The sequence below is a fragment of the Gymnogyps californianus genome, chromosome 5, assembly GCF_018139145.2.
Source record: "Gymnogyps californianus isolate 813 chromosome 5, ASM1813914v2, whole genome shotgun sequence".
NCBI classification, from domain to species: Eukaryota; Metazoa; Chordata; class Aves; order Accipitriformes; family Cathartidae; genus Gymnogyps; species Gymnogyps californianus.
Window position 1 is genome coordinate 43,397,655 of NC_059475.1, and position 25,649 is coordinate 43,423,303.

The 25,649-nt window shown below is 38.3% G+C and overlaps 1 long non-coding RNA gene across 1 annotated transcript in view; it reads left to right on the forward strand.

Moving 5' to 3' along the window:
* The window catches only part of LOC127017220 (uncharacterized), a 50,203-nt gene extending 26,788 nt beyond the window's left edge, over positions 1-23,415 (forward strand). The window contains exons 2-5 of the long non-coding RNA XR_007766551.1: positions 16,367-16,439; positions 19,130-19,227; positions 19,828-19,927; positions 23,243-23,415. This is a non-coding gene — a long non-coding RNA (uncharacterized LOC127017220). The remainder of the gene's footprint in view (positions 1-16,366; positions 16,440-19,129; positions 19,228-19,827; positions 19,928-23,242) is intronic.
* The last annotated feature ends 2,234 nt before the right edge of the window (positions 23,416-25,649 follow it).

Sequence of the window (25,649 nt, forward strand, 5' to 3'; positions counted from 1 at the left end):
CAACTTATATTATTGTGTTACTCCATTACCAAAGTTGTGAGGTGCCTCTTTCTCCTTACTGTTTGTTGCTCAGCCTGTTTTTGAGGCTGGCTGGTCTTGCTCTTTGTTCTGAACACTAGCCCAACTTTGTGGCAGGATCAGTGCCTCCTTGGATCTGGGAACCTCCTTTTGCGAGAGCACCTTTTTGTCCTCCTCCAAACATCAGTGCAAGGGTACTCTCTTCTGCTTGAGGTATCTTTGGCCATCTCATCGCTTGATATTTTTCAGTGACTTCTTGGGTCCTTGACTTGACCTCTTGGGTTTTGTTTGATTTTGGTTTGTGTGTGTACACACTGTATTATCCCAGATAAAATATATGTAGCATGGGAAGGGCTAAACTTCCAGTTTATGTTGTGATATATGGAAAGAATATCTGTGCCTTTCAGAATATCTGATTATGTTCAGATGGTTCAGTTGACTTATAAACTAAGTAGTGACAGGGACATCCAAAAGGAGAAGGATAAGGAAGAAGTGTTTGTGGGTAAACAGAGCCGTACAGGCTTACATGTTTCATGATTTGAATAGAGACAGTGTGGTCTGATAGCACTAAGACTGGTTTTGGGGTTTTTTGTTTTGGTTTTTTTTTCCCCCGCAGTTCTGACAGTGACTTACTGTGTGCCCTTGGGTAAGTCACTTTCCGAATTTCTTTCCCTTTCTACTTTGCATTTGCTGTTTGGATTGCAGACTCACCAGGGAAATGGAGCTTCTTCCCTGACATATTTGTACAGCACTGAACTCAGTGGAACTGTGTTCTTAATTAGAGTGTTCAAATATGGATGTAATACAAATAATAATAATAATTAATTAGGCATTTAATCATCATCAGTATTTACATAACATTGCCGGCATTTCATGCAAATGTTTTACCCAAATACTTTGTAGGAGTTTTCCCATGTATTCTTATCACAGTAGTGCTATACCTCTTCATAAGGAAGAAACAATATTTAGTTTTTTATAGTTTTGAATCTTTCTCTCTCTCTTTTAACTAGAATGTAATATTCTCTCTTGCAGCTAATAAAATTTTCCCAACCATTTAAAAAGGCTCTCTTTGGTTGAAGGACGTTGCACATTAGACCATAACAAGGCTGCCCCTCATGACAGTCACTGTCCTTATGAAAGCTCTTTAAGTAACCTACAGTGTAGATTTCCACAAAGAATATCTTGCAGATGCTGGAATGCACAGATTTATTTAATTGCTTTTGGTATAGTTTAACCAGCTGATTCTGTATAGCATGAACTTTATTATAACAAGCTGAGTATGTCGTTATCCCAAAAGTTTAGTTAGCCCATACTGTTGCTAACACTGGTGAAAAGAGCGCACAAACGTGCCAGATCTCAGGCTGGTGGTCAAACTTGAAAATTATTCATGTGTGTGACATCCCTCTGCAGCAGTTGAAAGAAAAAAAGACTTACAAGATGAGCAGAATAATGCCAGTACTGTAAATGACAAAGTCTCATGAAATGGCAAAGATATACATGGCACATTGCCAAGACAAAAGCAGGTTTGACTGTATTGATTTAACAGTGATGGCAATGTTACCGCTCTATGCCTTGGCCTGACGTCTACATGACCGCTGGATAGCAAACCAGATTCTGTTATTGCCAAGACAACACAGAAGAGACATTGTCTCAGGCAGAAAAGCAACAGGTTTAATTATTGCAATTTGAGTTTGAACCTGAAAACTGCCTAGGTGCCCAGCCACCAGAGCAGCGGAGCATGCACAGGCAGCTACAGGGCTCTTTGCGCTCTCTCTGCAGCAAATCTGTATGTGGTCTGTAGGTAGTTGCCAACACCCTGGCACAGGATGAGTGGCCATGCCATCTTATCTGAAGGGCTGGAACAAGGACTCCTATGAAAAACGCTGGTTGCAATGAGATTGCTGTGGCCTTCGAGCTGCCCTCTTCTGATGGAGGTGTCATTCTTAGCACTACTGCCCACGAGAAAACATTGTCCTTGTCAAAATATTCTGAGGCCTGGTTGGGCCTCTCATTTGGAGCTAACACAGGATTTGTTAGCAAAGTCTAGATGGAAACGCAGAAAAGACAAATATGCTTCTTAATTTGCATAATATCAAATCAGGGATTAATGAGATCACATCTACTGTTTGCTCTGTGATAGCTGGTATATGATGTTTGCATTTCCTATTTCATATGGTGGTTTGGGGGTTTGCTGGAAATGTTGATTTTCTTTAAATTTGGTTCACTGGTCCCTGTTACTCAGAAGAATAGTGGGGCAGTGCCTCCCCCTGGCAGACCCATTAATCTGCCTCCGCACCTCCCACACATTTTTTCCTTCTCTGCAGACTAGACCAATTTCCAGAATAAAAAACCCTGCGTATTGGTTGTAGTTTTAACCACTGTGTAGGAGTGACATTCATGATGAAGGGGGGAGAAAGGAGATCTCTTTCCTGTTCCTTGTCCCTTTTTTAGGTGAGAAGCTGTTGAGAGAAAGCTCCATACTGCTACAATCCAAGGCAGAGTTTCTCAAAGAATCTGGAAACATCATAGTCACTAAAATATTGCCCCTCCCTCATTTTTCTGACGCTTGCCAGCAGGTCTTTGGCAAACTTGGACAACAAAGTTTTTTCTCTGCAAACCTAGGATTCAGTTCTTGCAGGAGCATTGCACACGTTCTTGGAAATGTATGCACTCTCCAAGTGAATGAGGCACCCTGTGCTTTATCACAACATTTAAGTTAAAAAAGTAATTTTACTTCATTCTATTAAGATAAGGAGTAAATAATATGGGATCTGCAATCATGGGAACAAATACAAAAGACAAGAGAACACAATTTTAGAATGTTTATTAAATGAACTCCTTTTTTTGCTGCCTCAGCATCTCAGCTAGCTTGAAAGACTGGCTTTTAGCTTCTCCATCCTACCCCAGAGGGGTGCTAGGCATTCCTGGGGCTACATCTTTCCTGTTCCTATTTTCACTCTGCCAGGGCATCTTTTCACCTTCCCTGCACTGGAATATCTGACTTCCAAAACCACTCATAGTAACTGGGCAACATCACCAGTTATTGTGGTGGATCGACCTTTTCTCTTCCTCAAGCTTTCTGAAAGAAAGCTGCTATTGTGCTGCTTAATTTGTATGTCTTTCCTTGCCCGGCTGGCTTTTCTTGTTATAATTTCCTGCAAGCAATGGTAAAATTTCCTGAATTGTGTAATTTGAAAAATATTTTTTTTTTAGACTTATTCACTTTGGTATAGGCATCATTAGAAGACGAAACATGATTGAAGGCACAGCGCCATGGATAAGAGGATATTTGGGCTAAGAAACAACTATGCACTGTTAATTAAGTGGGGATGAATCAGAGATGTGTTCTACAAGAGATGTCTATTCCGTATTGCACTTGGACAATGAACAGGTCTGTGGCACTGAAGGGGATAGTTTCCAGCAAGCTTATCTTTGGCAATCGTAGCCAAGCTATTTGGCACACTGGTTCTCTTAATTTTAACTGAACAGAAAATGCAGTCAAGATCCTTTATGAAAGCAAACAATGAAATAAGAGATATCTGTACCCAAAGCAGAAAACAGTTAGAAATATTGCAGAAAAACTGTCTTTGAAAGACTACGGTGGTGATTTTTTTTGGAGGAGGGGGGATTACCATTGTTTGGTAACACAGAGCAGGGGCAGTGGGTGGAACACAGCTGCGGATGTTTGCTCTGGAAGCAGAAAGGCAAGAGCTGCAGCAGGAGAGGCAGGAGCACTCGGAGCAGCATTGGCCCTGAGAAGAAGCCAAGACTGAGCTTCTTTTGAGCAGATTGGTGTTTGAAAAGGCAAGCTTGGAAGTGTGCCCAGATGCACTCTTTCTTGTCTGTTCCTATTGTGCTCAGGGAAGCAGAATGATATGTACGTTCTTTGTGTAGGAAAAGAGTTGTAGCAAAGAAATATCTGACTCAAATCACAAGCTTCGCCACCTAATAGAAACAATTCAGCAAATCCCAAACATTGGCTTATTACGACTAGAAGGGGAAACAATAAAAGAAATAGATGTAGGTAGGTATGGCTTTTCCATTGGAATGGTCTACTGCTGGAAAACACTGTTTCTACAACGTGAATGATTTTCATTAGAAATCCCTTCTTTGTGGATGTTTTTAATTTAACTAAATGTTTTAACTAGGGTTGGTTTGACTCTAGTAGAATGTTCTGTTTCATGTTGGTTTGATAAAATATAAACCTAAATTTCCGTGGCAGTGAATTGCCTTTAGGAGTAAATGTTCAAGTCCCCACTAGCTCTCTATTGCATCAGCTTGATGGAGGACTACATCTCTCCTCAGTCTGTCTCCCTGTGAGTTGCATGACTTTAGGTGAACACATTCTTCCTGCTCCCTCCCTGAGCCCCATGAGAAAAAAGTCTCTTTCCCAGAGAACAGTGTGTTCAAAGCAACTTAGGTTGAGCTGATGCACTAGGAAGTGCTTTTTAGGCATTTGTAATGGATTTGCAAGACAGTGGAAATGTCTTCCTTCAATTAGAAATTTCAAAAATTTTGGCATTTCAAATCAGATATTTTTTAGAGTTTCAACTTTGGAGGAAAAAAAAAAATCATTCAATATGGGTTGTCCTGAGTTTGGACAAAATCTGTCTCTTCCTTCAGGATGGACATTTCAAGTTGCAATCAAAGTACTTAAATCCTAATGATCCCCACCTCTGGTCTTTCCAATGCATCTTGTATATTCTTTGCTGGTTTGTCTGTAAACCCTTCGGGGAAGGAAGGATAATTTTTCTTTAGCATCTTCTGAGGCACCATTAAAGCTCCAACAACAACAGTGGCAGTAAGAACAGTGCCATTAGTCATCTCTTTCCTACCTTCTCCCCCTTTTCCTCAGGCATTTTTTGTCATTTGACTTCTCTTTTAACCATGTTGGAAGGAGACATCTGTAAGTTTAAAGCTGATGTAGAAGGTTGAAAAGGGAGTCCATCAGTGTTATCCAGCATTAACAAAAGCTGAATACCAGGGAAGCGGAGGGCTTTTCTTCTTCACACATAGACACTGACACTCATTCCAGATGGCAGGAACAGTTGCCTATAGTACTATTAACAACAGAGTTTCAAGTCCTGATGGAAATACCTAAAAATGAATTCACAGCTGAGTTGTCTTAAAATCTGCTGATGGTTCAGAGCATTATGTAGATGCCCCTGAGGCTGAGGATGAAAATGCTCAGCTCCCATCTCCTAGGACAGTGACCTAACCACTGAGAAACGTAGGGCTCTCCTTTTCCTTTTGTTGGAAGCTGGTCCACTGTGCCAAAATAAATGCAGGATTCTTGGCATCTGAGAAAGCAGCAGCCAGAAGCTTGATGGGCAAACAGTGAGGGAAGCAGGGAAGTGGCCAGCTCTTACCAGTACCAGTTTGGTGTAAATTGCTACTGTGCAAAATTGTCTGTGCTGGATTTTTGACCTCTAGCCAGTCTGTCTGTTTAGATGAGGCTGCTGTTCATTTAAACTAAAATAACACTGCAATGGCATAAGGAAAATCACAGTTATGGGAAACTCTCTTTTCCCCTATCCTGCATACAGTCATCTTTTGTATTAGCATTTACTAGATCATTAAAATTGTTCAAGAAGGCATTTTTTGTGGAGCAGGAAGAACCACAGTGCTAAAAAAAATAAGTAAATCAAATCAAATATGGTGAAGATTTTGGACCCCAAAAAAACTGAGGGGGAGAAGCTGAAATACTCCGGTATTTTCCAAGAAAGAATGTGACTTACCATTTTGAAATGGCTTTTGTATTTTGAAATTGGCACATTTCTAGAAATTCATTAAAAGGCATTGAATGGTCCAAAAGATTGAAATAAAATTACTTTTTCATATGTTGCATCTTTGGATATCTTATTTTATAACTTCTTTGCTCTTTGTCAAAAATATGTAATGTGTATTGAGACTTGTTTCTTCTTCAGATCCAGAAGAATTTTAAGCAATCCTCGTTCCCACAAAATCCTGTCTGCCCAAGTCTGTCTCAAACACATCTCACCTTTCTTCTGGGAATTGCAGCCAGACAGAATTTTTTTCAATGAACATTACATTTGCTGAAAATGGAACGTTAGGATAGGAACCAAAACTTTCTATAAAATTAGGTCAAATTTGGTGATGAGTTTGGACAAAAAGAAGTTGGAAAGAAGTTGAAATTCTTTCAATATTTTCAAAAGTAAATCATTTGATGTCTCATTTTGAAACTGATTTCAGAGTCAAGATGCTGAACCTGGAAGTGGTTTTTAAAAATAAGCTAGAAAAGGTACGTTTTTAAGAACCAAGATGGAACTATTTCCCCCCCCATTTTTCAGTTCAGCCATTGAACTGGGAAAACAGAATTCATTTTGGTGGTCCGAGTCCAGTTCTCCTGTCCCTGAAAGTGGCAGGCAACCTTAGCAGGCATTTCTTATGGTCTGAAATGGTGAGTCTAACAATTTTAGATGTATAATAATTATTCTGACATTCATCCCTCTAAACTCAATAGCAAGGCTGTATGTACATGGCACTCGGCCTCTGCCTTCTTCACCAGACCGGCAGGAGCTTAGCTGACGTAGGTAAGGTCTCATTTTCCCCGCTCCCCAGTGCCCAGGTGGGCACCGCTGTGCCCAGATCACTGAGCCCAGAGGAACTACCCCAGGCCTGGGCCAGGGTGCCCTTCCTTGCCCTAGCACCTGCCTTCTGCTGTGGCCTGGGACCCTTTAATTTCCCCTGACCGATGGCTTTGGTTAATGAAGTGATTCTTCCAGCTCCTTTCTTTAAAATAAAGCTGAAGCTGTTTCTGATGCTGCTTCTTTAAGTGTTTCCAGCTACTACAAGGACATCTCCAGAACAATCTCAGTAATGTAGTGTAAGCACTTGCTCTGGGGAGGCAGGTGGAGTTAAATTAGATCTTTTGTGTCGTTCAGGTTAAAGATTTTGTTGTTTTGATGGTTTTAATATTCTCAGCAGCTGATAAAAAAGCTGTAAGCAATTAAAAACTGATTCTATTAAAACCTCTTGTGTGCCTGTTAGTGTTAAGTTCCTATCTCAGATCGAGGTGAAAAGAACTTTGTGATGAAGTTCAGTTTTTATGCTGTTTGCTGTAAAGTGGGCTTTGCTAGTGGTGATACTTTTTACTAATGACACTGCCAGTCACTCCTTATGGTCTGAAGTGATTTGTTTGTTCTAAAATGAACTAGAGATTACAAATATCTCATTTTTTCCTAATGGTTAACCTAAGACTTTGATCTGAGAAAAATCCATTTACAAGTAAGAGTCAGACTAGCTTTTTCCATTACATCAGAGGAGATCCCAGAGGTGATAATTTGGGAAAGATTGTAAACAGCAGTAGAACTGGAAATGATTTGGAGCAATCCTTGCAGAAAAAGAGACAGACTTCATTCTGAGAGGTGTTAATGGGAGCGTCAGATCATGGACGTAAGAGGTGGTTACTCGTGTTGAGTACTGTGTCCAGCTTTGGACATGGTACTTCCAGAAAAAAGCAGGTCACTGGAGAGAGAGGCCACAGGAATGATAAAGAAGTCATATTTGCTAAACTGGGGAAAACATGATGTGTCTGGATCAGTTTATGCTAAATGAAGGGAAACACAAAAGTGAACAAGACACAGTTCTTTCAGTATGTCACAGACAGTTATGAAGAGGATGACGATCAGTTATTCTTTACGTCCGCTACAGGGAGGATAAGGATTTTAATGGGTTTTCTTCAAATGGGTCAGTGATAGTGTCTGCATAAACCCAGAAGGCTGAAGCATAACCAGAACACTAATTGCAATTGATTTACCTGCTTCTGTGTATTGTGTTAATCATGTTACTTCATAGTCTTACTGTTTAATCTTCCTTACTTTTGTAACAACCAGTTCTATTCATAATTTCATTAATTTGTGTTGTTATTCATAATATGAATATTTGTCCTCACCCAAGACATGGTGGAAAGTTTGCTTAGACTCACCCAGATAACTGACAACTGTGCCATCATTCTCATTTTAGGGTGGCACTCATGGAGCTACTAAAAATGGCCCCTACTACTGTGCGGTAGGTGGTGGTTCGTACCACCTGAACCAGAGCATCGTGGCACCATCGTTCCTACTCCTTGGACTCAGAGGGCTGAGGTGGGTGCTCGACACCCCACTGTGCAGAGTAGGGGTGTTCAAGATGTACAGAGGAAGCGTGACATTCAGCAAGGTTTTTGGTTATGCAGGGAGCCCCCAAATCGGCGAGGTGCTCTCAGTATCAGCTGCTGACCAGGGATAATTTTTAACTGCAGTTTTGGAGTTTGGCACCTGAAGCTTGCCTGAGTTTTGTATCAGGGTCTGGGTTCTGTCATAAGCCTGGTCCTAAATGTTGTGCAATGAGAGATTTGATAAGGAAAAGGCTGTAATAAAATCACAGATGATGCTTTTGGGGACATCTATGTGACAAGGTTATAAGCATTTACACGAAGAGTAAGATTTTATGTACCTTTGTATTTTATTAGAGGATCAGTCGTATTTAACATTTCACAGAGCAACATTCCATGTGACAATTCCATGCATTATGCCCATCTTAATTAAAATGTAAAAAAAGGGGAATATTTTATTCACAAAATGAATATGAGAAAATTTAATTACAACTGATACTCTAGCTGATCTTTTTTTTGAGATGATTAATTCCATGTGACCAGGCTGAACATAGGCTGTACAAATAATACTGAACGTTGAAGAACTCTGTTAAAAAGGCTAGTATTTTTGCAAAAAACACTGAAAAAATGACACACGGCATAAACCTTCTAGAACAAAATGACTCCATTCATGTCAATGAAAATCTTGTCATTCACCTCAGTGAAGCCAGGTTTTATCTGCCATTTCACCTCACATTATCTTATAATATGAAAATAAGTTTCTGCTACCTATATAACTAGAGAATTAGAGTACAAGATAATCTCCTCTGTAAAATGGCAGGCTTTTGTTCAAAATGTCTACATTCATTGGTTTTATCTGCCTTATCATCTTTTCCTCTCTGATGAATGCAAACTGTTTGGGTAATTTGCTTTGACCAGATCTGTGTCTGTGAGATCTTAAGTGGAAAAACTATTTGCATACTTAAGAATCCTGAGAACAGAGAGTGGCATTATAGTTTGGGATTTGGTTGGGGGTTTTTATCCCCTGTGCTGGGCCAAGAGAGACACTTTACATTTATATGTAGCAATTACCATTCCTAATTTTTGTAATTAAACTGTCTTGTGAAAGATTTAACATATAAAATGGAGGCTGCCACGCTAAGCTTCCTTGCTGTTTGCTTTCTCATTTTTAACATACCAGCTCATAAAAGTTTGGATATCCATTTCTCTCTTCTCTCCTCCTCTGACTTTTGTTCAAAGTTGTTTTGGAAAGTATCTGCTCTCAAAAAATGTGGTCTCCGTAGAAATGGTAGTTCACTGGAACTGATATGCAGAAATACTAAGGTGTTGCTTCCATTAGTTTTTCTAAATTAGTTATAGAAATTAAGTGTCTCACACATACACACAAAATTGTAATAGAATGGAAATTGCAGCTGCTACCTTGTGTCATTTTTTGATTGAATATGTCAGTGCCACTAAAGAAGACTGTGAAAGAAGTTAGTGACAAAAAATAAATCTACACAAAAATACATGCTGTAACAGAACTTGCTGAACTGGCCAGAATTGTGAGTGTGTTTGACAAAATGCACAAATCTGCTTGCAGGCAGGACCTTCGTTCTGATAGCAAAAGTGATGTGCTGAATAAAGCCCACCACTGTGCTTGCATCAATACAGAGAAGTCCATGGAAAATGACCACCCTCCTTTTGCCTATGAAAAGTTTTATTTAAAAAAAAATCCAAACAAGAACATGCTATTAGCATTTTTTTTTTCATTTGTATTTAATCATCCAAGTGCTATTCAGAGGCTGAAAGAGCAGCAATGTTAATTGGAAGTATTCTCTCTGCAAAAACTGCAAAGCAGAGAGTAATAAACTCAAACTGGAAGTGGCAGGATGTTTTCACTGATAATACTCATGCACATTTCATTATCCTTTTTGACTCTGGTGGTTGGCAAAATGTAAAACCTATAATTAAAAATATAGGGGTTTTTATATTAAAAAAATTTTATGGCTGTTGCTGATAAGAACTGAAACAGATGCATTAGCTTCCACTAACAGGTTCCCACTTTTTCACAGGGCTGCAGTGGTCTTTAAAGAGTATGGGAATAAAACTCACATTTCTTTCTCTCTCCTATGGTTGTGTTTCAGATTATTTACAAACAAAGATATTTAAAATAATGTTTTGAACTTGTGTTGCTGCTCTTACTCAGGAGTGAGATACTGTAGTTCTAGGAATTCTGCTCCAGGATGTTTCAAAGCAATTGCCAAATTATTACGTTTTGGACTATAATTACATTTAGTTAGAAACTCACACAACATTTCCATGATGTATAAATATTTTATAATTAATTCCCATTATGAGTTATGTAGCATGTGTAACTCCTTATGTGGATTTATGATGTTGATAATTTTACAGATATTGATTTCACAGTCCTTTGGTTTTGTGAATCTCAGCAAAAGTGCTGTATTCTGCAAGAATTTTCAGGAGCATTAATTTTTTCATGTTGCTCAGACTCACAGGAAAGAATTTGCTTGCCGGTCCTATAAAACAGAACTGGCTGTATCAGTGAGAAAACAAGATCTCATGTCCAGATGCTTTATAATTTATATCTGTTTTTTAAACTATTGAAAAAGTGCAGCCTGTGGGCAGAGAAATCTCATTACTTAAAATCTGCACTTCAAGAGAATTTGAAGTTGTACAAATGGATTTTAAGTTTGATAAGAAAATTGATTGGAGATTGTACATTGTGAATACATTAGGTTTATAAAGACAAAACATGCATGAAGTGCAATTACTGCTAGTGTTGCTATATTAGTATGAATGTTAATAGCATGTTTGTTTTTGAAATGGGTTATGCATTCTGGTAAATGTCTGCTTGAATCTAGTCATCTGTGTATCACTTGTCTAAGTACTCTCATTTAAGATGCCATATCCCTTCTTGTAGCAATAAAGGGGTAAAGCAACATTAATATTAAATAATTAGAAAAACAAAAGGGGAATGATTAAACATATTTACATAATTGAAATAACACTGAGTCGCAGTGGGAAATCGGGACAATGTTGTCTCCTTTCAAAGTAATTCATAATTCAGATTTTTAATTATGGCATATTCATTCATTTAAAGATGATTCTGGATGAGAGGGCCACTAATGAAATACAATCATTAGCATCTAAACAAAGTAATTTAGAAAGTCTCCTTTCGGGGAAAAGATTTCTAGAACATCATCAATCACACAAGATATGCAAAAACAAGCAATTAAACCACACACAAGAACTACAACAACCTTATATATTAGTAATGTACACATGAAAACATAACTGATTACAATGATTAGAGTAGGGTAGTGTGGTTAATTTGTATGTTATGTAGCAATTTCATGGAAGAATGTACCAGGACAGACACATCACATAACAAATGAATGCCATGTCATTGATACATGTTTTAGATATATTAACATCGTTGCAGTCAGTGCCAAGCTATCGATAAAAAATCCAGTGATGAGAATCTGGAACTGTGTTCTTCAAAGATGCATAACTCCCTTAGTATGAACCCTGTGGTGTGGTTTTGTTTTGGGGTTGTATTTGTTTGTTTGGGTTTTTTTTCTTTCTTTCTTTCTTTTTTTTCATTATTTGTATTGTATTTGATTTTGTTAAATTGGCAAAATATAGGCTTAGGAAGATATTTCATGAGAGAAGCAGGTGCTGCATTAGTTTCTCATTAACTACTCAAATCCTGCTTTGGGCTTAGAGCAACAAAGTGCTCATAGACCTAAATGGGTCAGTGATTTACAGGGTCTTTCCATATACACAATTACAATTCATTAAACATGCGGCAGCATTAAATGGATGGAGTAATTCTGCATGACTTTTAATGTCTGTGTGCAGTGTCCTGTTAAAGGGACACAAAAAGGCTGGCTTTAAACACCTTCTTCTTTGGGTTAAATTATAATCTTGTTGGAAACCCGCACCATTTCCTCCTCTCATGTAAAGAAAAGGCAGAAACAGTGGTGTGTGCGTGCGGGGAGCATCCTGCCGCGGTGAGGCAGGAGTGGCTGGTGTAGCTGTGCTGCCTTTGATAACCACCAGGCTTAGAAGCCAAAATATGTTCTATTGGGTACTCAAAGGATAAAAATACTGGTTAATTTTCAACAGTGCTCCTTCATTTGACTTTACAATTTATAGCAGTGAACATTAATGCAAGAATAGCTTGGTCGAGGAGGAGTTTAAAATTAGAGCACCTCTTCTCATTAGCCCCAGCAGCCTGACCCAGGGTGAACTGAGAAGTAATTTGCCGCCAGATCCTCATTTTGCTTCTGTTATCACTCCTTGTAAATGAAGCGCAGCAATTTATTGTAGCACCTCAAGGAGTCAAGAACATAATGTGTAAAACACATACAAAAAAAATCTTTCTTCACATTCATTAACACCCAGCACATAGAGGCTGTTCACTTTTCACTCTAATGAAGGAGGGGGATCTTAAATCTAAAGCTTTCCAGCCTGTGAAGAAGGCCTCTTCAGGTCATTAGACAGAAGCTGAGTTGGACTGAAGAAAGGTCATTGACAAAAAAGGGAGAATGGCAATATGATGAAAAATAGAAAATGGATAAAAGAAAAGACTTTAGAAAGCTCGGAGAATGGAAAGTACATTTTTGGCATCAGTGATCAACCCTTCTTGTCTCTATGTTCATTTTCCGTTGTCAGTGAAGAAAAGAATATCTGGCTTTTTATTTAGCTGGGAATTGCTCTCGTGTTTGGTCAATTCTCATTTCATCACCCTTGATCTGACCTTGCAGGAAGCATTAATAGGCTTATTTTTAAGGGAGCTTTGTCTGCTGGCTATAAATTCAGCCCTTCATTTTGTTCTTTTTTATTAAAAACATGCAATCTACTAGATTTTAATGTATTCTGATTATGTAACTGACAATTTCCCTTTAGGGAGATCCTTTGTCTCACTAGTCCTGATTAACACTTTGGGTTTATAGCTGTATATTAACACCACATTCAGGAATACTAGGAAGCTCCTATATGCAAGTTAATTTATATTGGTAATAGAAATAGAGGAACTTAAAGAGGAGTTAGGAGCACTCCCTGAACACGTGCTGAATGCAGCACGTAACATGTACTTAGGGGTGGAGGATACCTAAGCCAAGAGGCAGAGAAACTCATAGAAAATACCCTTTTGTTTTATTTACCCAGTCTCCAATGGCAGAAGGGTTGAATCGTGCAGTTCTGTAGCAATCACCGTTAAGTGATTTGGTTTTTTCCCACAGATGCGTATGACTTGCACTGATATAACCAGTTATTGACATGTACATGTATTGTGAAGATAAAGATACAACAAAGTAGTCTTTTTTTGTGTGTTACCATTTTTTTTGTTATAGACAAGCAAATATTCTTTTTCTCGTAATATATTTTCTTATGTTTGCCCACATCCCATTGCTGGATCTTCCCTTTGTACAAGCTAATCTCATAAATCAGAGTGTATATATTTTACAGTAAATGCTTTCCCATTTAGTTAACAGCATGAGACCATTATCTTGTGACAAAACTCTGTTCCAGTGAAGTCTCTTCATTAAATAAGTAATCATCCTTTACATACAATGGAAACTGGAATTAGTAGCATATAAATATACCATGTTGAAAAGCCATCATTTGACAACAACATGACCCACATCAAATTATGCCTTATTCTCCTAATCCTTCTGGAAACTGGTACGCAGTTATACCCCTTGGATAGTCTTAGACCAAAAAACCCCAATACTAATGAGCTGTCAACATATTCAACATATCAAAGAGAAAGTAGAGATTATTTTGGAACTCCACAAGGGTTTGGTTTTACTTTTCTCTAAGAAGCACTCTCGTGAATTATGCATGTAAATAATGCTGCAAACTGCTTTATTTGCTGCTGAGCTGGAACAGCAGGTTGCCAAAACCTAATTCTTCACTGTACCCCCAGTTCTGTCAGCTTTGTTGTTCAGCTGCTGCCTTGGTATTAGGTTGCGGTGTTCTTTTTAACCCAGATAGCTTGGCAGATAGAGGTTAAGGAATGGTCAGATGAATGGTCAGACAGGCAGAGCCTCTGGATTGCCAGCACTGAAAACCACGTTTAGGTGAAGAAGACACCAAACCCCCCAAATCTGTTCATTAGCAATTAGAACAATTTGTCTGCTTGTTTAAACCATTGGTTTCACCTTACTGCTGATTATCAAGCAGAGTAGAACTAAAGGGATAGACATGGGGTCTTCCAAAAGCCTTCCATGTTGAGCAGATTTAAATAGCGTGGCGTAGCTCGTGCTGCTACTTCTTCCATGCATCCTCCGGGTCCACGAGCATTTCAGCACAGGTGTTCACTGACAGAGGCATCCTGACACCAGTTTGGCCAAGGCTTTCAACAAAGTTATGTCCATGCACAAGTATTGTGGGGTCAAATAAAGTACTCCTGGGGTACCAGTTTTTTTCTTCTTTGACAACATTTTCCATGGAATATATACATTTTGTGCCTTTTCCAGGCAGTGCTGGAATTATAATTGTTGCTGGAATTATGGTTTTCTCTGGAAAACCTGCTACATCCCTTTGCTTGTTTGGGACTCAGCTGAGCACGTAGCCCTTTCGCTGAGCCCAAAGGAGTATGTCCTGGAGCAGCAGAGCTCAGCTGGGTGGAGGGAAAAGAGGGGACGTTATCTGTATTTTCTCTAAATGTCAAGAATAGCCAGCTCTAATCGGGAAACCATCATTGTTCCAAATGCTGTTTATATGGCTCTGGATTTTTATATCACACTCTATAAGATAATGATAACACAACAGCAGCAGTACTGATATCCGTTCAGTGGTGCAACAGTACATTTTGCAAGATCATATGGCATAGAGCCATTACAGACAATCCCAAGGGTTTGTAGAGCGAATTTGAAGCTGAGGTATTTAGTGAAATACCCACACATCCAGTCCCTCATGTTGGCTAGCTAACATTTAGCCTGAAAAAAACAGGGCTTCCCTCCATGACTGGAGGTCCTGTTTGCTCCATGGGTAACTGAGGGATGGAGGAAAGACGTCACATTGCACCTTCATGCCAGGAGCCTGAAGGCATCACAAATGGGTCTTTCACTCTGAAGGAAAGTGCTTGTGCCTGATGTTGTAAATACCATGGCAAGTTATGAGTCTAAGTTATTAAAAAACCCTCCAAACTAAAAATCTCTTTTTTTTTCTCTACTAAAAGATACAAAAGTGAATTGATGTTATTCAGAGAACAGTACATAGCTACTGTCTGTGTTTATCAATGTTTTTTTTTTAAATACCCAGTGAACAATGTGATCTGAGAGACCTTTAAATGGATGTAATATTTATTCATAACTAAGTAGGGCGAGGCTGCAGGATTCTTTCACCTGATATCCAAACCCTATCGTTTCACTTCCTTCAACCACTTCCTACTTTCCTAAAAAATGTAAGATATCTCGTGTAACTTGTACCTGGGACATACTTCTCATTTCTATAGGTACAAATGGACTTTAGCAGCTCAGACAATAATTAACAATGTTGAATCAGGAAGAGCAACATATCACAGAATATTCACTTATTGAATAGTACCTTTAAACCAAGCAAACAAAATGTATGGGAAAGGAGGGATTGACTAGTTTCAAAGTCCTGAAACCTTTGTTCAACGGGTATCTAAATGAAAGATTTGTGCATTTTTTTTTAAAATACGTAAGAAAATGTCTCAAAATTTCACTTGGGAAATTCCTTGGTGATGTTTTGGTCTTTTCTTTCCTGTCCTTTTATTTGAAATTGATGAAGAAAAAGAAAAAAGGGAGATGGAAGGGAAAAACAAGACAAAACTTACCAACCATAACCTCTATTTCTTCACAGTCCAGTTATATAAAAAGACAACATTTCTGAAGGCCTAATTATTTTCATGTAACAGTCTTGGTCTTTTTAAGGTCCAAAATACTTGTTATTGAAAACTGCCAATGAAGTCCTAGAGACAGATCTTTCTCTTATCATCAAATCATTTTGGGGGACTGGGTGGTTGCAGGTATAAAAGCAATTATTTTGACAGTGTGTATTCTAACCATCTGTATGTATGTACATTAAAACAAGTGTGTATATACTTGCTTTAATTTTCTTGTATGATCCTTTCTAATCCTTGCCTCCATTCAAACCTACGCTTCCTCCGCTCTCTTTTCATCTGGCTCTGTTTTTCTACATTTTTAACTCACCTTGAGGTTCAAAACAGTGAAGGCTGTCTTCTTTTTTTACCAGAGAGCAGGATACAAAGAGCTTTTATGCTGATTGTCACCCCGTGTGGTGGGGAAGGAAGAGCGAACCGGGAGAGGTGAGCCAACCAAGGCACAGAATGGGGAAATGGTCCAGCTCCTGCCCTCTGTAATTCGCAGACTATTTTAGACACTAAAATTGTGACAGCTTGCTCTTGTGATAAAGATGTTAACAAGAAGAGAAAATGACGTTAATTTAATCTATTCTTATAGGTCATGCTGAAATGAGACTGTGATGATACAAAATTATAATAATAAATATGGTAGTAATTTCACAATTCTTTTTAGATACTGTTCACAATCCTTTCACATGCAAATGTCCTATCCCGTCCTTCATGACAGTGATTTTTGGTGCCATCCAGACTCTAATTCAGCATCTTCTAATAGTTGATTCCATAATTACTTTATATGGCAAGAACAATGTAAAATACTATCCCAGATTAGGATCTCAAGATGGCTTTACTTTTATTACTCTTCCCCCGGGCCTCTAGGAACATTTCCGATTTAGACATTTTCCACGTTTTCAGAAGCAAATTAGATCATCAGCATTCTCAGCTCATAGTACATTAATAACCAGAGACAAACAGTGTACAAAACACACAGTATTGTAAAAAAAAAAAAATTTTAAGATATTTTTTAATGAATGAAAGTGGCGATTTTGATTTGTTGGTATTTTTAGTAGCCAGAGAAACCTAACACATTAATTCCCAAATCCTGAAAAGTTTGTGGGCAAATGATTATTTAAATCTGAAAGGGATTTAGTTATTTAACATTCAGCATTTTTATAAGTTCCTCATTCAGTCAGAGAAATACCATCTCTTCTAAGGAGTAATTCAAACAGTATTAAAATTATTGAAAAAAAAATTCTAATCTAATCTACAATTCTAATTCTAATCTAATTCTAAAAATGACAATTGTGTCATCACAGTGTCTCTCTATTTTCCAGATTGGTTTATCCCAGGATGATTTTTACTAAGCAGTGTTTGTGATTTACACTGGAAATGGCAGTGTCTCTACTGAACAAAAGATGCTGAGCTGCACCTTCCAGGCAGGAGGAGCGTTACTCTGATCGGCAATGAGCCCTCGTAGTGTAACTTCAGCAGCAGCATCCCCAACATGTGTTTTGTTGAATTTACACCTTCTGTGTACTCTGGTAGATATAGAGAGTGGAGCTCAGCCTCTGCATTCTGCTTAATAGCCTCAATTACAGGTGGAAAAGCATACAGTATGGAAATCAGTACACACTAGATGTGATATAATTGCAAGGTCAGCGTGGACAATGTTTTGCTGAAGTGCTGTTTTAAGTGAATAATTTCAATGATGAAAGTGTATTTTTTCATATTTGAGAGCTAATGTACTGAACTGGTCTTTCAGAAACATTGCTCCAATTGCACTGTAATGTTAGACAGCAGAGAAATATTAACAGCCAGATGTCCCCAACTTCAGCACTGAGCACATATCTTGTAAGGTGACATGTAGCTACCCATAATTGTACTAGGATTTGAAATACGGTGCTCTTAAATTTAGGATGGGGAGTCATAGGAGAGGACGCTGGAGAGATTTGATAGTCCTAAGCAAAGATGGCAAGGGAATAGTGTCTGTTCACCTGGGATACTGAAAGCATTGTGGAAGAGCACTGAAGCATAGTGGTCAGTGGGCCCTGGCCTGTGTTCCTCCTTCGAGAGCAAAGTTTCAGGATGCCTATATGGATTTTGAAAAAGATAACTATGCTTTTCTGTAAGCAATGTTAAATTGATTTCAACTATTAATATGTTATATGTAATGCATTCAATTTTGTTTTCAGCTAATGTTGGGATTTACTTCAGTTAACAACTTCCACTGACTTTTATTGAGTAAGATCTCACCTGACGTATTCAGGCAGAAATTGTCAAGATATTGAATTTAAAATGCTTTTAAACAAGTTTTACAGGAGAGTTGCAGAAGGGTCCCCTGCTCTCCTTTGAAGCACCAATTATTCCCATAAAACAATTAAGCATCAATTTGTTCTTTCATGTAAGTGTAAAATAGGTGATTCGGTGAGCAGTTGCTTACAGACTCATATGCAGAAGTACTAATGATTTTAGCAGGATTACTCTTGTGGGGGAAATACATATAATAACGAAGAACAGTAGCAGTCAAGAGTCACGATGCAAAAAGAAAATCTGGCAAGATCATAACAAAAGCGTAAACAAAGAACATAAACTGTATCTAAATAAATCTGTGATCATGTGGCATATTTGAGAGCAACACATTTCATTATCTGCAGCTGTCTTTTTCATCATTGTGATTTGTGGTGTGAAGACTGAGATACTATTTAAATTAATTTACTCTATTTTCATAATTCTGATTTATTAAGGTATGTTTAAATTACCCAATAACTTCTGCTGAACACTGCAGTTACTCTTTTGCTTAAGGTAATTTTGCATCCTGTTCCATGTAGATTATTTCTGATTTATTATGAAATTCAAGGAAGTAAGCATCTGGGTAAAAAGGATGTTTATTGACAAGGGCCTAATTTACTACACATAAGCACTATTATTCATTATTACTCTCATTATAGTGCGAAAGACTTGAGTTAGCCTTTCAGGTAACACCATTTGTAACTAGATGGAGAAGGTTACAAAGAAATACAACTCATTTCTCTATTCAGACCAATGGTAGCAGGAACCATTCCTGGAGGGAAGCAGCAAATGTGACCTGGGATAGTTACCTTTCTTTCTCTCCCTCCCTCCTCCCCATTTGCTCTTAGCTGTAGCATAATGACTTCTTACGCTTACCTGGCTGGGAGAGCAGAAGACCAAGCCCTGTAGGAAGCTCCATCAGACCTTGTGGTGTAGCTGCTGTTGGGTATGTGTTATGTACGTGGTGATGAATATCATGAAACTAAATGAATTAAATGTCATAAAACTAAACAAATTAGTTTCAGTTATAAAAAGTCTGGGGAAAGTTTCAGCTTTTACAGGAAATGTTCATGGGGGGGATTTTTTAAAATTTTACTTATTTTCTTGAAGTAAACCTCCCTGTTTTTTAATACAAGACCAAACGTTTTGAGATAAAGAAGATACTCTTCTTTAGTCAAAAGAGAAAAATGTACATAATGAATTGCCATTGCTTTCAGATTAACTTGCTTTCTGCTTCAACTGTTTGGTCAGGAAATTAGTATATTATACACTGTGACTACAAACAAGAGCAGTGATACTGACAAAAGATAAAGCTAATTGAGCAAGGATTTTTTTACCCTATGGCCTAAGCAGTGCAAACAGCCGCCACCTTGAAAACATCCTGCTGGCATCAATATTTCCCTCTGCATGGCAGCAAGACCCACACTCTTCCCAGCTCAAGGAAGGTTAAGTTCTCTCTTAAACCCGTGCACCATTTTTTGTGCTATTGATATTTCAATGACAATAATTTATGCAAAATAAAATTTATTTTCATGATCTTTTGTAGATAACAGGAATCACTGGAAGAGACAGGGAGACAGCTAGAGACACTGGAAGCCCTACGGTGGCCATTGAGCAGACACATCATAGCTGCACGGACACAAAGGGTGCGCCCATGGCTAGGAGAAAATGTTTAAAAGTAGCCACTTGCATGCTGTTACTGCATTACAAAGAGGAATACATCTGGGTGCTTGTTTTATTAATGCATTTGGATGAACAAATTTCAAAAGATGTCTATTCTCTTGTTGATACCAGCCGCCGCCAGACAGGAGAAAAAATTTGCTTAAAATAACAGCCGGTATTAGAACAAGAGTAAAACACATTCGCCACATAAATGAAATAATTGTAATCAGAAGAGTGGAGTTATCACACGAAGAGGATTTCAGTGAATAGATGAATTCTGTGTATAGAATAATCAAATTGTCAACATTGTTTAGTCTAGTCCTACTTTTATTCATTTCCTGGATTTTCTGATTGATTTAAATCATGGTTAATTGAGTAATGAAACATCCATGAAAGTTCAGCTAGAAGAACAATTTGCTGGAGACAATTTCCACTTGTTCTTGTTAATACACAGTTCACTAGATTCAATACATTAGTAAAAAGTCTGAAAGACTATTAGAAAACTGGTATTTTTGCCTGAGGGGTGCTTAAATTGTGAAGCTACTTTAAAGGGCTCGGTAACACCCAGTACCAAAGCCCCAAAGCGCCAATAAGATTGGTTTTATAAGTTATAAAAGAAATAGAAATTTGGGGAATTTCCAAAGAGGGAATATCCAAGGGCTAGGAGAAAGAGGTACCTCTTTTATAAAACACCTTTCCTTGTGATAATTTTATTTGCTGTATCACTGAGTGACAGCAAGGAAAAGCCAGTAGTGAAGACAAGTTTATTATGTTGTCCTTGTCCATCAGCTTTTGTCTTCTCCAAGTTCAGTGATCTCGTTTGGGGCCAGGGAATCTATTCATGTTCAATTAGGCTCAGCCCAGACTCAGGAAAAGAACCAATTCTTGCAGGCGGGGAAAGTGGCTAGTCATGGTGGGGAGGGCAGCAACAATTATTGCAAAATGAGACAAAGAACATCTGCAGAGGGTGGGCAGGCACATGTGCCCAGAAAGCTACCAGCATCTGCACGGCAATTGTAGATGGACCCTGCAGTTCATCAGGTTGATTAAGTTAACTCTTTGCTGGAAATATTGTTCTTGGTCATTAATTGTGATCTTTCTTCTCCTGACTTTTTTTTTGTGAGAACTTAATCAAGCTTAAAGAATAGCCTTTCCAACTATGCAGCTGCTTTTCCTTTATCTTACTATATATTCACGGACTGGTCTTAATAATGCCAGCTATAAAGCAGATAGTATGAGACAATACATTTAACCTGACATTCTGATAAAAGATACCATCGAAAAAATTATAATTCTTTGAAATGGAAGCTGATGAGGCAAAAATGGACAATCTAAATAACATCGTTCCAATTGGTAGAGGTGGACAAACGACGCTAGAGTACATTATTCCACTCCACTGGATGAAGTGACTTTCAAGGACTGATTAGCTCCATGTCTGAGAGGGTTAGCCCCCTGCCTGTTATAACAAGTGCCTATGAAAGGGAGAGCTGATCCGACAACTAGCTATGCCAACCGTGAAGTTATTTCAATACTTTCTCTGCTAACAAGTTGATTAATCCCATCATCATTTTGAAAACCTATTTTATATTGAATACATCATTTTCTAATAAAGAGCAGTTAGGAGGTGTAAAACTTTGACTTCTTCTCAATGATGCTATCAGCTCCTCTGCAGATTTTACCATTTCTGGCTCTCTGCAAGTTCTCTGTGCCGAAGATAATTTTTTTCACGCTGACTGAAAAGTTTTATTTTAAAAATGCAGCCTTTACTATCCTAGTGACAACGTCACATCATGAATCTTCTGCAGTGAAGACACATACAGACTTTACTGTAAACACCAATGTTAAATGTCTCCGTTATTTCTATTCCTTCTCCTCATTTTTCCCCTTGCTACTACTATTAAGCTGAACATGATACAAACAAATGAATGCTGCCTCTAGGGCCACATGACAAATACATCACTATGCACAAGGGAAAGCTCCAATATAATGTCTTGCATTTGCAACATCACATAATTGTTCGGACCGTTTAAGAGATTGTAGACAGCCTGTGAGGAAGAAAAAGGGCTCCAATTAGCTAGGGAAAGCGCTCATTTATGTACTCGGAAATGCAAAGATTTGAAAAATACAGAGCTTAACATTCAGTGGAATTGCAATAAGGCAAATTATAAACATCACAATAAGCATTTTGTTTTCGTAGAGCTGTTCTTATAATGACATAGCATTAAAAACCATCCTGAAACCCAGGGGAAAAAAACCAAACAAAAAGACGAGCCTATATTTTTTATAATATAAGTCCAGGATTTCACACACGTTTAAATACAAATTGCTTTTTAGGGCAAGGCTATTTTGTACTGAGAAGCTGTTAGCTTAATAATTTAGAGGAGATAAAACCAGACAAAATTAATAAGTAGCATCTCAGAGAGAAAAAGGTACATTAGTAACAATCAGAAAGATTGAAATCCGTATATTGTACATAACTGATAAAATTATATAAATCAAGTATGTCCCTGGGAGTTGGGAAGTGGAGATGTTCTTCCTTTAGCTTTCGGGTGGAGTCCCTTTGCCCACACTAAAAGAGGGGTCCTTTAGCTGACAGTAGTTGTGAACCCTTGAAAAACCTCCTGTGGATATTCCAGTTAAGCAATGCTCCCTGCTCACGAGTGAAGTGTCTGCCCACGTATCGAGACAAAGGTTGGTAAAGAGGTGAATGGCCGGTCAGGCTAGGAAAGTTCAGTCTACCTCGAATATGAGGCTCCATACACGCGAAGGCTTCAGGTACTTGTGCAGAGCCCTTCTCCTGGTAGGAATGAGAGTTTCATCCCTTAGTGGGTTATTTATTGTTTTTCTAACATTTTCCCCAAGCACAGAAGACGTTTTTACCTTGCCTTCCGAAGGGACAGTAGTCAATCGGAGAGCAGTTGGGATGACAGTATTGCAACTGCCCATTGAGTATGTGGGGGGAACAAGTGGGGAAAGGGGAGATCTGAATTTTGAAGAACGCCCAAGCACAATTCAAAGGTGTAGCTATAAAAGATGCCCCTCTTGCAGAGAAGGACCTTTTCTCGTATGTGCAGTGTAATGATAGGGAATGTGCCTTTGGACCAGAGTGGTTAAGTAAGTCCACACCACTTATCAGCCAACTAGAGAGAGAGAAGTATCTTTTTGGTGGGGTAATGGGGATGGGAAAAGTGGAATAAGTGCATTTCTAACTTCCTTGCTACCCCCTGCCCTTTTACAAATCTTTGTGTTGTCTATTTTTGAGTTGATAAATAAATAATTGTATTTGCTTGTATTAACAGTGGTTTCAAGGTGACTGGTGCCCCATTTCTGGTCGTGGTGAGCCTTAAGATTGTGGTCCTGAGGCAACTCTGAAGCACATTGCTCCAAGCAATGTACAAGATAATTGAAGACACTTTCCCTAAGCTACAAGTCAGCAGTAGTACTACAGGGGTAGCTGTGAAGCAACAAACTTCTGGTGACCATGAAGAGCCAGGAGAAGGTGTCCTGGCTGAGAGAGGTCGTGATGTGCATGTGTAAACCTCGGGCACTTGAGATGTTCCTCTGTAATGATTTCAGCTTTGCCTTAGTCTGGGTAAGAGGGGTGTTGCTGAATTTCTCTTTTGCAGTAGTAATAAAGATTTTGCAGTACCAACAAAGATTTTTTTGTCTACCTTGCATTCAAGAAACTACCACTCCAACATCCCCTGGTGTGAAATTCTGATTCTATGCCATGCTTTATTGTAAAGTCCACACAACAACACAGGCTCTGTGTGCAATAACCTTGGAACAAGGCTGGTGTCCTTTTTCCTCCCTCGTTTCTCACAATTATCGGAAAAAGCCTCCTGCACACAGGCGTCACAAGCCACAGCCTGGACTCAGGTCTGTCCCCTGCCAGCAGAGGAATTCAAGCACAGGTTTCTGACATGTAGAGTTATTAGTCCATACAAGGGGTGGGGGACAGCACAAACTTTCCATTTCTTCTGAGATATTCAGTTCTGTAGGAAGATCTAAAGGTTCCCTGGTCCAGGGAGGGAAGAACGGAGAGAAAGGACAGCTCTTCAGTCCAGTGCTTGGGATGTCCACCTGCTAAAGATGAGCTTCCCGATTTCATCCCTTGGTTCAGGATTGTTTCAGGATTTTACCCAGTGACTATTTAATGTGTCCTTTGCATGCTGGTAAAACAGCACTTGCTGCTGCAGGTTTTTTGCGGTAATCCTTGCAAATAAGAAAGCTACAACTCCCTTAGCTCTTCCCAGTGAATCAGGGCCTGCCTCATGCGGCATGGTGACAGGGCAGGATTTGCATTGGGAATATAAAAAATTAGACATTTGTAACAGAGACTGAAATGCACACATTTTTGACTGACACAGTGTATGGTATTGTGAAAATTGTTTCATCTATTTAGACTATTTCAATTTGTTTCTTTCCAGTTTTTTATGATAAGGATATTAGTAATGCACAGTAAAGCATCTTTTTAATTGTTTGTATTAAATAAGTGAATCATAACACTGAATACTAAAATAGTAGAATAAATTTACGAATGTTTCTAAAAACTGAAAATTCCTCTTCAAATGTTGGTATTTTTTTTTCTTCTACAGAAATCTGTGTGTAGGGTATTTTTAAGGTATCTGATTAGTTAAGCAAGATATTATTTACCTGGGACTCTGAAAATTTTTATGGTATGAATGTAGAGATGTTCCATTAAGGGCTATTTTGCATTTTTAAGATCTCATATTCTCAGCTAGCCTTTTTCAGGGCATGAGCACACCTAGCTAAATACATATCCAGAATTACAAATTTGTTTCATTTGCCCTATCTCGTTCTTCTTAAACTAGAGGAAAGAAGCACTATCACAGTAATAGCAACGACTAGAAAAGAAGAAAATAAAAGCTGAAAGTTCTAATCAAAACTGTAATCAGAAAGATGACAAATGGTGAAGATTATTAAATTTTCTTTGCTCCCTTGATGAATTTAATAAAGAACTAATCAAAGATCATTAGAAGGCTTTTGTGCTTGGTGTGCATTGTAACTGGATTGCAATCGGAATTTATGTTTTAGTGGTTATCTAGGGTTGAATTGGACATGTAAATACAGAAAAGAGATATTTTTAGCATTTTTCTTTGAAAATATTTATTTAAAAATGTCAAACCATTGTATGTTGCTTCTACGCTTTACACAATAAAAGCAGAGCATCTTTCACTGTGGTTAGAAATTTTAAAATTAATATCAGTGTTTAGTCTGAATTTTCTAATGATCTTTGATTATTTCTTCCTTTAATTTTGCAGGAAAATTAGAAAAGAGACATTTATTTCCCAGGCAATTATGTAAGTATTCCGATTGCTAGGACTACAGGCAACTCGTAGAGTGCCATAATAATATGGAAATTCACCTTTTGCAAATCTTCAGGGTTAATTTAGTGTTCTTAAATTTTAAAGGGTGCTTTTTAATCTCATTTTCTTATCCCCTATTTGGTGCTGGAGTAATAATTCTTAGTAGATGCGGTAACTGAAGGTGTTATAGTATGAACTGTCTATTTTTTTTTCTTCTGACTCTTGATATCTGCAGTCTCAGGTTGGATGATGAAAGACAGATTTTACTTCTCTCCTTTGACTGAAGTATAATTGAAAGGATAACTAATGCTTGAATATGCTGGAAGAACATGTAGACTTCAAATACCTAATTTACAGGTAGCGAGAGTAATGGTAT